Source organism: Schistocerca cancellata, chromosome 7 (assembly GCF_023864275.1).
Source record: "Schistocerca cancellata isolate TAMUIC-IGC-003103 chromosome 7, iqSchCanc2.1, whole genome shotgun sequence".
Taxonomy (NCBI): Eukaryota; Metazoa; Arthropoda; class Insecta; order Orthoptera; family Acrididae; genus Schistocerca; species Schistocerca cancellata.
The window spans coordinates 505,254,638-505,266,738 of NC_064632.1; the positions used below are offsets into that span (position 1 = coordinate 505,254,638).

General features: G+C 44.4%; 1 non-coding gene across 1 annotated transcript; it reads left to right on the forward strand.

Annotated features, from left to right (window-relative positions):
* Positions 1–9,455: 9,455 nt before the first annotated feature.
* On the forward strand, positions 9,456–9,528 carry Trnat-agu (transfer RNA threonine (anticodon AGU)). The gene has a single exon. It is a non-coding gene; the product is annotated as a tRNA-Thr (tRNA).
* Positions 9,529–12,101: the final 2,573 nt, after the last annotated feature.

The window sequence follows — 12,101 nt, forward strand, 5'->3', positions numbered from 1 at the left end:
GGGAAGTACAACAATGTTCAGGAAAATTCAGGAACAAAGAAATACATTTCACTTATGGATGAAATTAACAGGGAAGATAAGATGAAATATCTGCGTGAAAAATGTGAAGAAATCGAAAGAGAAAAGGATGTCGGAAGGACTGACTCAGAATACAGGAAAGTCGAAACAACCTTCTGTGAAATTAAAACCAAGGGTGGTAACGTTAAGAGTGCAGTGGCAATTTCACTGTGAACTGAAGAGGAGAGAGTGGGTAGCCGGAAAGAGTACACTGAAGGCCTATGTGAAGGGGAACATTTATCTGATGACGTGATACAAGAAGAAACAGAAAGCGACATAGAAGAGATAGGAGATCCAGTATTAGAATCAGAATTTATAAGAGATCAAATGTAGCACAAGTGGTAGATAACACACCATCAGAATTTCTAAAATCATTGAGGGAAGTGGCAACAAAACGATTATTCACGTTGCTGTGTAGAATATACGAGTCAGATGACGTACCTTCCTACGTTCGGAAAATATCATCCACACAATTGCAAGAGATGACAATTACGAGAATTATAACACAGACATCTTAACGGGTTACGCATCTGACAAGAGCAATATACAGAAAAATGGAAAAGAAAATTGGGGACGTGTTACATGACGATCAGTTTGGCTTTAGGAAGGTACAGGCACTAGAGAGTCAGTTCTGATGTTGCGCTTGATCATGGAAGCCAGACCGAAGAAAAATCAAGACACGTTCGTAGGATTTATCGACCGGGAAAAAGCATTCAGTAATGTCAAATGGTGTAAGATTTCGGAATTCTGAGGAAATTAGGGGTAAGCAACATTGAGAGACAGATAATATACAGCATGTTAAGGGTCAAGAGGCAATAATAAGAGTGGACGAACAAGAACAAGGTGCTAGGACTGAAAAGGGTGTAAGACAGGGATGTAGTCTTCCACCTCTACTGTTCAATCTATACATCGAAGAAGGAATGATGGAAACAAATGAAAGATTCAAGAGTGGGATTAAAATTTAAGGTGAATAATATAAATGATGAGATTCGCCGATGACACTGCTAACGTCAGTGAAAGTGAAGAAGAATTATAGAAACTGCAGAATGGAATGAACGGTCTACTGAGTACAAAATATGGATTGAGAATAAATCGGAGAAAGACGAAAGTAATGAGAAGTAGTAGAAATGAAAACAGCGAGATACTTAACATTACGATTGTTGGTCAAGAAGTAGGTCAAGTTAAGGAATCCTACGATCAAGGCAGCAAAATAACCCATGGCGGACGGAACAAGGAGGACATCAAAAGCAGACTAGTAATGGCGGAAAGAGCATTCCTGGCCAAGAGAAGTCTACTAGTATCAAACATAGGCCTTAATTTGAGGAAGAAATTTCTGAGAATGTGCTTTCGGTGCACAGACTTGCATGGTAGTGAAACCTAGACTGTGGGAAAACCGGGACAGAAGGAAATCGAAGCATTTCGGATGTGGCGCTATAGACCAATGCTGAAAATTAGGTGGCCTGATAAGGGAAGGAATGAGGAGGTTCTGCACAGAATCTGAGAGGAAAAGAATATATGGGGAACAGTGAGAAGAAGTGGGGACTGGATGACAGGACATCTGTTTATACATCAGGCAATATCTTCCATGGTACTAGAGGGAGCTGTAGAGGGTACAAACTGTAGGAGAAGACAGAGATTCGAATACATCCAGCAAAAAACTGTGGACATAGGTCGCAAGTGCTACTCCGAGATGAATATGTTGGCACGGGAGAGGCATTTCGGTATCTGATTTCGGAATCTTTGTCTGACTCAGCTGGAATCTTTCCGAGTTGTGGCGTTGCTCTGATAGCAGACTACATTGTTTTTGAGCACGGCAGACTGAACGAACACCCGAATCAAATTTGGCACCCATTTGCGTAAGGTCCAGTATTAATATTTAAAGTTTGACCGATAAAAAATTTATCTAACAATTTTGAAGTCATAACCCATCCTTATATCTTTGTACTTACAACTTCATTTATTACGAATTAATCCGTAAGAGATAAAAAAGGACCACATCACTGTGAAAGTCACCTGTTCACTCGGCATTTTAATTTCTTCTCATTACTTTTTGTTTCGACTAGATAGTGTGAAACGTCCCCTTTTGAACATTTATACAAGACTGTGCTTAAACTGACACACAATATTTTTTAGCGCAACGCAATCTGACTTTCAGAAATCCCTACAAAGGAATGGCCATGACTAACATTAACCTGTACCTTTCACAAATCACTTACCTCACCAAAAATCTTCGTTACTCGAACTACTGCAATACAGCGAGCGCCACTACTGCCAGCTTAATAGTCATAATATATACACTCCTGGAAATTGAAATAAGAACACCGTGAATTCATTGTCCCAGGAAGGGGAAACTTTATTGACACATTCCTGGGGTCAGATACATCACATGATCACACTGACAGAACCACAGGCACATAGACACAGGCAACAGAGCATGCACAATGTCGGCACTAGTACAGTGTATATCCACCTTTCGCAGCAATGCAGGCTCCTTTTCTCCCATGGAGACGATCGTAGAGATGCTGGATGTAGTCCTGTGGAACGGCTTGCCATGCCATTTCCACCTGGCGCCTCAGTTGGACCAGCGTTCGTGCTGGACGTGCAGACCGCGTGAGACGACGCTTCATCCAGTCCCAAACATGCTCAATGGGGGACAGATCCGGAGATCTTGCTGGCCAGGGTAGTTGACTTACACCTTCTAGAGCACGTTGGGTGGCACGGGATACATGCGGACGTGCATTGTCCTGTTGGAACAGCAAGTTCCCTTGCCGGTCTAGGAATGGTAGAACGATGGGTTCGATGACGGTTTGGATGTACCGTGCACTATTCAGTGTCCCCTCGACGATCACCAGTGGTGTACGGCCAGTGTAGGAGATCGCTCCCCACACCATGATGCCGGGTGTTGGCCCTGTGTGCCTCGGTCGTATGCAGTCCTGATTGTGGCGCTCACCTGCACGGTGCCAAACACGCATACGACCATCATTGGCACCAAGGCAGAAGCGACTCTCATCGCTGAAGACGACACGTCTCCATTCGTCCCTCCATTCACGCCTGTCGCGACACCACTGGAGGCGGGCTGCACGATGTTGGGGCGTGAGCGGAAGACGGCCTAACGGTGTGCGGGACCGTAGCCCAGCTTCATGGAGACGGTTGCGAATGGTCCTCGCCGATACCCCAGGAGCAACAGTGTCCCTAATTTGCTGGGAAGTGGCGGTGCGGTCCCCTACGGCACTGCGTAGGATCCTACGGTCTTGGCGTGCATCCATGCGTCGCTGCGGTCCGGTCCCAGGTCGACGGGCACGTGCACCTTCCGCAGACCACTGGCCACAACATCGATGTACTGTGGAGACCTCACGCCCACGTGTTGAGCAATTCGGCGGTACGTCCACCCGGCCTCCCGCATGCCCACTATACGCCCTCGCTCAAAGTCCGTCAGCTGCACATACGGTTCACGTCCACGCTGTCGCGGCATGCTACCAGTGTTAAAGACTGCGATGGAGCTCCGTATGCCACGGCAAACTGACTGACACTGACGGCGGCGGTGCACAAATGCTGCGCAGCTAGCGCCATTCGACGGCCAACACCGCGGTTCCTGGTGTGTCCGCTGTGCCGTGCGTGTGATCATTGCTTGTACAGCCCTCTCGCAGTGTCCGGAGCAAGTATGGTGGGTCTGACACACCGGTGTCAATGTGTTCTTTTTTCCATTTCCAGGAGTGTATATTCTGAAACTTAGGTGAAAAAGTATTACTGCCAATCCGGTGCTAGTCACTCACAATCCCTTTCACTCACGTTAGCAAGTTTATGGTGTTGCATTTCCCGAAAACGTAATAGCTACAAAAATACTGATTGTTTTTGATTGAGAATGCTCGCCAAATATTAAGTCTGTCAGTACCAAATACAGTCACAGTTTTAGCCACCTATCTGCTCAATACGCCACGCGGAATTTATGTCTTTTCTCGTCACAAAATTCACTTAAAAATTCCGAAAGTTCTACACACCCATCGGAATAATAATGCCGTCACTTTACCACACTTTTGATGTATGAAACACTGATAGATCCGGAAACTTATCGTTTCCATCGGAACTACTAGTACACACGTCCGAACTGTTTCATGGCTTGGATCCCACTCTTCTCTAGAATACTCTAAGTCTTCTCTACCAGCAGAGAAAGGCGCGCGAAGAATATTGCTTTACCATTGGTCAGTTTACTCAACAGCCTATAGCGAAACTACATTCTCCCGCGTCAGTCCGCGCTTTTCATCAATAAACAATTGCAAAATAGTAAACCTAATGACTGTACTTTTTACCGAGGTAATTATCTAATATGCTGAAGTTTTGCTTATGCATAAAGTTATTGACTATTGTTATTTATACCTGAACTAACTTTCCCTTTACCATAAACTTACTTTACAAATCTATTCTACAAAAATCCCCTTTGTCCATATCCATACTTCTTCGAAATGTTCCCTCACTAAATCCTACTACATAACTCGTTAAACAATTATATTCATATTAACCTTAAACCACACTCACGCATCATTCATACTGATAAAATACATTTATAACATTTTACATACACAAAAAGACATAATAACACTTTATGAAAATACCAGAACAGTTTATGAAAAACATTCTATTACTTTAGTGCACTCTAGTGGGCACAATGGGAACTAAAATCAGTTTCTTATCCAATATTGTCCTCTATCGGCTGATACATAAACTACGTGCGCGTCCAGTCTCGCGTCACCATCTGTCACTATCCAGCTCTGAGACACATCTCCCACTTAACCGCCTCCAAGGCAGGATCGTTATACGGCGCTACACCTCAGTGCGAGTTGCGTATAACAATGCGCCAGTATAAAATAAACACATTTTTCTTTAATAAATTTGATAATGTTTTCATTAATTGGTTATCAACAAATATTTCTGTATTTCACTCTCCATGGTGAGTAAAATAAAACTGCCCCGGCAAATATTTAATACACCGTAACGTGGACAATCCAACTTACATCATCTCTACTGGAAGCAAAAGTAAGTTGCGTGGTCTGTCTTAAGCTGCATGAAATATTTTATAACCTAGTTTCATATTTAGATCCCTATTAGTAGTCTACTGAGTATGCAAATCAAAAGGAAAGGAATCTCCAGCCACAATAACAAAGCTAAAGTGAAAATAAATAGATAACGCCACACCAAATTTCACTTAAGGAGGCATGGAGACTTTGGATCTGTTGTACCACACATTCCTGTCGTTGAAAACGTTGGACTTCGAGGCTATTTTATTTTTTGCGACTTAATGGAAAAAATTACTAGATTATTTAGATGGGTCCCCAAATACCTTAGAAGTTAATGGGGAACTTGTAAAACGTAGATGACGTTGCGAGGAAGATCTACTTCTTAGTCCTTAATTTGTGCGACGATGAAGGATGGTCAGAAACGTTAGTAGCGTGTGGTATGTATTTGGAGAAGGTGTTCTTCCTGCGTCCACCATAACGACAAGAAAAGCTGATTTGCATGCACTACCTGCAAAAAAATCCAAACTAAAAAAACTGAATAATGTTTTCACTTTATTTTGTACATATGTTTCAATGAATACAACAATGCTATAAAATGTCTTAAAATACATTAAAATATAATTAAAAACATTTTCAGTGTAACTACTTTTTTTATTTTTACTGTTCCTTTTACTGACAGTATACTCCAACGGGCTAGCGAACTGCTTATATGTGACAGCTACCAATCAACGTATGTGCAAAGGTTAATAATTCTGTTTGTGGCGGGCCGCTTACTGTGAAAATCTGCCGCAAATATTCCATAAAATATCTTCACTATATCTTATGAGAGTTGTCCGAGCCATTAGAAATCTCAGGAGTGCAGTAAGTGTATCTAACTGCAAAAGACACATGAAGTAGATGCAATTGTCTGTGACCTCATACATATGGTGCGATAAAGTGAATGATAGTCATATTTATCTGTTTTCAATAGTAAAGTCACTCACTACCAGTCTGTGTCTTAATAAAGTGTCGTCTAGTTATCATAAGATGTTAAAATCGTTAATACAATATAATGTTGACATGACGCCTCTGCAGATTATGTAGGAAGATGTTCTACAGTGATTTACCCTCCACAGCTCAGTTAGGTAGCAAGGACATCATACACTAGTCTCTTAAAACATGTCCTATCGTCCCGTCGCTTCTTCTTGTCAGTGCTTTTAATATGTTCCCATATTCGCCTGTTCTGTGGAGAACCTCTTCTTTATTTTAAATGAACACTTTATTTTCAACCTCTCTTGTCGTGTAGGCGTAGCCATGTTGTCACTCCATGGCTGACATTGTCGTCATCTTCGAAGTGTGTTCCCCGTATACAATCATTAAGCGGCCGAGAGAGATGGAAGTTCGAAGGTGCCCTGTTTGGACTGTAGGGTGGATAAGGCAATGATGTCCAACCCAATTTGGCGATGTGTTCCCGGGTTCTCAGACTGGTGTGTGGGCGTGCATTATCGTGTTGGAGCAAGATTTTCTGCTGCATTCTTGTCCAATCGAACACGTCGGAAACGGGTCTTGAGTTTATTCAGATTCTTCAAGTGAGCCTATGAATTGATGGTTGACCCCCTTGGAATCACATCCACGAGAATGAGGGTATCACAATCCCAGAAGACTGTCAGCATCGCTTTTCCAGCAGATAATGTTGTCTTGAATTACTTCTTTTGTGGTGAATGAGGATGATGCCACTCCACGGACCGCCTTTTTGTTTCCGGCGCAAAGTGGTGCACCCAGCTTTCGTCCCCCGTAACGATCCGTGACAGAAATGCATCTTCGTCGTTCTCAAAACGCTCCGACGATTCAGATGAAATGGTCTTTTTTTGAATCTTGTGATCCGCTGTGAGCAGTCGTGAAGCCCATCGTGAACACCCCTTTGAATATCAGAGTGTCTCGATCATTGCAGACGCACTTCCAGTGATGACCGACAACCGTAGAGCCAATTGTCGAGTTGTGATGCGCCGGTTGGCAATAATAATGCACGATGCAGCATGTGTGGCGCAGTGGCTGCGACAGGACGTCCCGAGCGTGGCTATCATGGAGCTCTGTTTCTGCATTTCCTGAGGCTGTAACTTTCTTTACCCATCGCCCAACTGTACTCCTATCAACTGCAGCATCGCCTTACACTGCACACAAACGTTTATCGATATTCACCACGGTTTCTTTTTCTGCACACAAGAATTCAATAACAGCACGCTGCTTGTAACGTGAGTCGTATGTAGACGCCATTTTGATGCTGTATTACGGCTCTGAAAATTGCCAGAACGGTTCTAAACTTCACAGGTGTACAGAAAAAACATCAAATATGAAGCAACAACAAGCACGTTTGTCTATGTATATTAATGGATTTTTTAAAAAAAATCTGGGGCATTTCTTATTGAACGACCCCCGTAAATATTGTAGTGTACGTAAGAATCAGAGGCACTGTTATGAAGCGAGAATGTTATGAAACAGAGACATTATTATCAAGTAATATATTTGATTCTGCGCTGAGGAACCTGGTAGCGAAGTATTGTAGATAATTTTTATTTTGAATGTTAGTCAAGAGTTGGAGAGAAATTGACACTCACCAGAGGATAAGAGGTCAGGTTACATCTTAACTACTATCTTATCAAGCTATTTCTAATCTTATAGACCAGTTACAGAACTTCTAGGACGGCGTGATGTGAAGACTAAAAGACCTGGACTACGTACACGATGACTCATCTCGAACGCAAGTGACTGTGAGGTTAAAACTGTTTATCTCTTCACCGAGATAATATCTGTCGACACTCGTCGAGGATACTCACTCGATCTTCGCAACACATTACAGTATACGACGAGTATAGGCGGATGGATTTTAAGATAGACAATTCATCATTAAAAAACACAACACCAAATATAACATGTAGAACAAAATAAAGAAACAAAAACAATAACAAGAAAATATTTCAGCTTCCCTGCACACCCTATTTAATTTGTTCCAAAATGACATATTGTTCTCTTCCTCCCTTTCCATAAATGTTATAGCTAATTGCGATCTGAGTCTATATCTATCTGCTCCTAGGTATTCGTTAAGCAACTGCAGTCTAGGGGTACCGTCATGGATTAGCATCGAAGAGTAATTGAGTTGTGAAATAAATTCTAGCTAGTAACAGCGAAAACTCTGTTCAAGAATCACAAGAAGAGGAGGTACCCTTGGAGAAGCTCGCGAGATACTAGAAGATTTCAGCTAGATTACGTCACGGTCAGACAGAGACTGACGGCGGCGGTGCACAAATGCTGCGCAGCTAGCGCCATTCGACGGCCAACACCGCGGTTCCTGGTGTGTCCGCTGTGCCGTGCGTGTGATCATTGCTTGTACAGCCCTCTCGCAGTGTCCGGAGCAAGTATGGTGGGTCTGACACACCGGTGTCAATGTGTTCTTTTTTCCATTTCCAGGAGTGTATGCCATCCAGTCTTACAAATCTCAAATCTACGCCATTTCTCTCCCCTCATCCACCACTGCTGGCGGCCCACCTCCAACTGCGCAACGCTACGCGCTGTTCACATCCAGCTGCCCAACACTACAATGGCAGACAACAATGCAAACTAGCCACGGACTGCACACAGCACAGCCAGTGATTTTCATACCGAGCGCTACGTGGCCTTACCAATAAGAAAACCTAAACAGCCTACTTACAAGTGATACTTAACCTTGAAATAGTCTTCGCGAGTTTGCTATAATGAGCTTCGATTAATCGCTATAAGGTCTGCAACATCGTCTTTGCTTGGATACAGGAACAATTTTACATCTTTGCGGAGACAGTTCGCTTTCGACCATAGGAATCATACGCAGGTTACTGCTCTTGTGGATCTTCTTGTACGAAAGAGAGTTCGAAGTTTATTTTACATTCCAGTCTATGTGTTGTTCTGGGTTATGCTGGATGCTAGTCGCTGGAACTGTGGTCGCGGAAAAGACTCCTTTTGTCTGGTGGAGGTCCATGCTGTCGGGCAGACTCTACAATGACTCAAGAATTGAGTGAGATCATTTCAGTTTACTCGCCGCTGTGAAGCTTAGTTATTGTGGCGAGGTTAGACTGGCATTGCTTGGAGATACGATCAGTCGGCGAGTAGAAATCAGGTCATGTGCTTGCGTGCGATAAGACTGAAGTTAAGGTATGGGGTGTCTGCTCCTTCGGATATGTCAGAAGGTGAGGACGTTCAGTTGATCACTTCAGTCCAAATACACACTACATTCCAACGCTGACGGCATTCGACGAAATCCCGCGAGTAATGAGGATAATGGGCAAGGGCCACTACATCAGCAGTGTGTGGGTAATTTGAGAATTCGGCCCTGAAAGGAGACGTGCTAGGGTAGTCTGCACAATTGCGATGACCACTGTCTAGATGGCGCAGTGGACAGCGCATCTGCCTAGTAAGCAGGAGATCTGGGTTCGAATCCCAGTCCAGCGCAACTTTACAACTTCCCTCATTGATTTAAATCAATGCCCACTAGCAGCTAAAACCATTCAGTTCTTTGTGCCTTCTATAGAAGTTTGTAGGTTGCTAATATTGAGGAAGAATACGATGGCCCAAAATGCTTCTGGTAAGGGAGCAGTGTAACTACGCGATATAGAGATGGAGCCAGTTGGCGAATTCCGGAAGCTTGTCAGTGTCCACGAGATGAGCACTTACAAATCACCAGTGGCCCTTCAACTGCGATTCAGGCGATGATGCAATAACCAGCGCTTCCAGACATTTCGACGGCTCTTGGCAAGCAGTGTACGTCACCTAAACCGGAAAAAGATCGGGCTTGCTTTGTATAAATGTTGTGGGTTGGCAAGAGAGCCAACCCGGTACTACTAGAGGAAGCCGAAAGGCACGCGTTTTAGCTCACGCAGACTGGCCTGAGGTCTGGAACAGGACAAGGAAATTAGACTTTAGCAAAAAACGTACGTTGCTGCTGGAATACTTAACTTTAATCCATAAATGGTGAACATCGCTCTTGATGGTACATTATTCATAATCTCAATAGTAACTGGCAATGGCGCCTTGCTAGGTCGTAGCAAATGACGTAGCTGAAGGCTATGCTAACTATCGTCTCGGCAAATGAGAGCGTATTTGGTCAGTGAACCATCGCTAGCAAAGTCGGTTGAACAACTGGGCGAGTGCTAGGAAGTCTCTCTAGACCTGCCGTGTGGCGGCGCTCGGTCTGCAATCACTGATAGTGGCGACACGCGGGTCCGACGTATACTAACGGACCGCTGCCGATTTAAAGGCTACCACCTAGCAAGTGTGGTGTCTGGCGGTGACACCACAATAAAAGCATGCCGTCTAGCCAGGCTGTGATGTCAACACAGCCAGGTTGCGAATGGGTGTCCGCTGTGTGATGGCTTCCTGCTGCAGGCTGCTGCCACCGAGGGTCGAACCGATGCCCTCCTAGTCACCGAGCCGTGGGACGTCCGTCAGCGCCCGACACAAGCCAAAGCTGGGCGGTACAATACCGATCCACTAGCAGCGTAACAACGTAAAGGTGCCTCTAAAGACGCAGCAGTACCGAGGTATGTCGACAATGCCAGGCCTTAGCAAGACTGAGAGAGCAGACACCGCCGTCCTTGTGACACCGCTTCCCGCTACCGGAGGCCACAGGTTCGAAACCTGACGACGCCTGTGGGAACGTGGATGCTGTCGGAGCCATCAGGCAACGCTACCAGACGAGGTCGTGCTTCTGTAACTGCTGTGGCTTGTTGGGGTCATGAAGAGTTTACATATGCACCGTCTCTCTTGTTGCTGCCTTAACTCCCGTAGCATTTACCAAATCTTCGAACCCACAATTTCCTTGTGGGAGAGCCCTCGTCGTACTGTCCAACACAACAACGGCTCTTCTACCCCTCCATAGCGGCCAGTGCACCAGGGTCAGCTTCATTTTGGGGCCCAGTGGGTCACAGGCGACGTACCTGCGACTGTCCATCGTGCTGCACCTCTACAGGGTGAGTTACTAACTATAGCAATCAAGAATAACTCCGAAAGTATGATAGGAGCTGAAAAGTTTGTGGGACGAAAGTTTCATGGGACAACGGGGGCCATAATGTGACATTGGTGTATTGTTGCAAGTTAGGGTCGCTTCAGAGATATGAACGTCGTCTTTGTTTTTTTTTTTAATGGGATGCCATAATTTGGTACTTATTTTCTGATAGCGGCTATCGAGACGAATTCAATGATGTGTAACAGTAAGGTATTTGAATGTGAACGAAGGTTACAAAGGTGGCATGACGTCCATTTACAGAAGGTGTTTGAAGTGATGACCATTAGTATCAACGCAGCGCTGCAATCGTATCATGGATTGAGTGGTATTCCTTACCACTTCGGTACTTATCGAAGCACATGCTCTGATAATTCTCTCTCGCATATCTTCAGGTGTAGTTGAAACGTCTTTATAAACAACGCCTTTTACGAATCCCCACAAGAAAAAATCGAGAGGCGTCAAGTGTGGCGAACGAGCCGGCTACGACACATCTCCTCCGGGTCCAATCCGACGATCTGAGAATTGTCTCTGCAGCCAACAGCCATCAGCGAAAAATGTGCCGGACACCCATCGTGTTGATACCACATTCTGTTCCTTGTTCCTAAAGGTATTTCTTCCAATAATAGACCTAATATTTCTTGTAGGAATGTGCTGTACCTCCTACCAATAAGATTTCCTTCGATGAAATATGGGCCTATAATTCTGTCCTCCAGACCCTCACACCATACATTCACCGACCACGGTTTCGGTGAGCAACTTGCCGCAGCCAACATGGATTTTCAGCTGCTCAGTAGTGCATGTTATGCAAATTAACATTTCCATGGTCAGTGAATGTAGCCTTGTCAGTAAATAAAATCAAATTAATAAATGCGTCATTCCTCTGAATCTGAAGTTGAGCCCAGCGGCTGAATTCAATGCGACGTATACAATCCGTACTAGTTAATTCTTGGTGGGGACTGATATGGTAAGGGTGATATTTATGGCGATACAGAACACGAACAACACTACTCTGGCTCATGCCA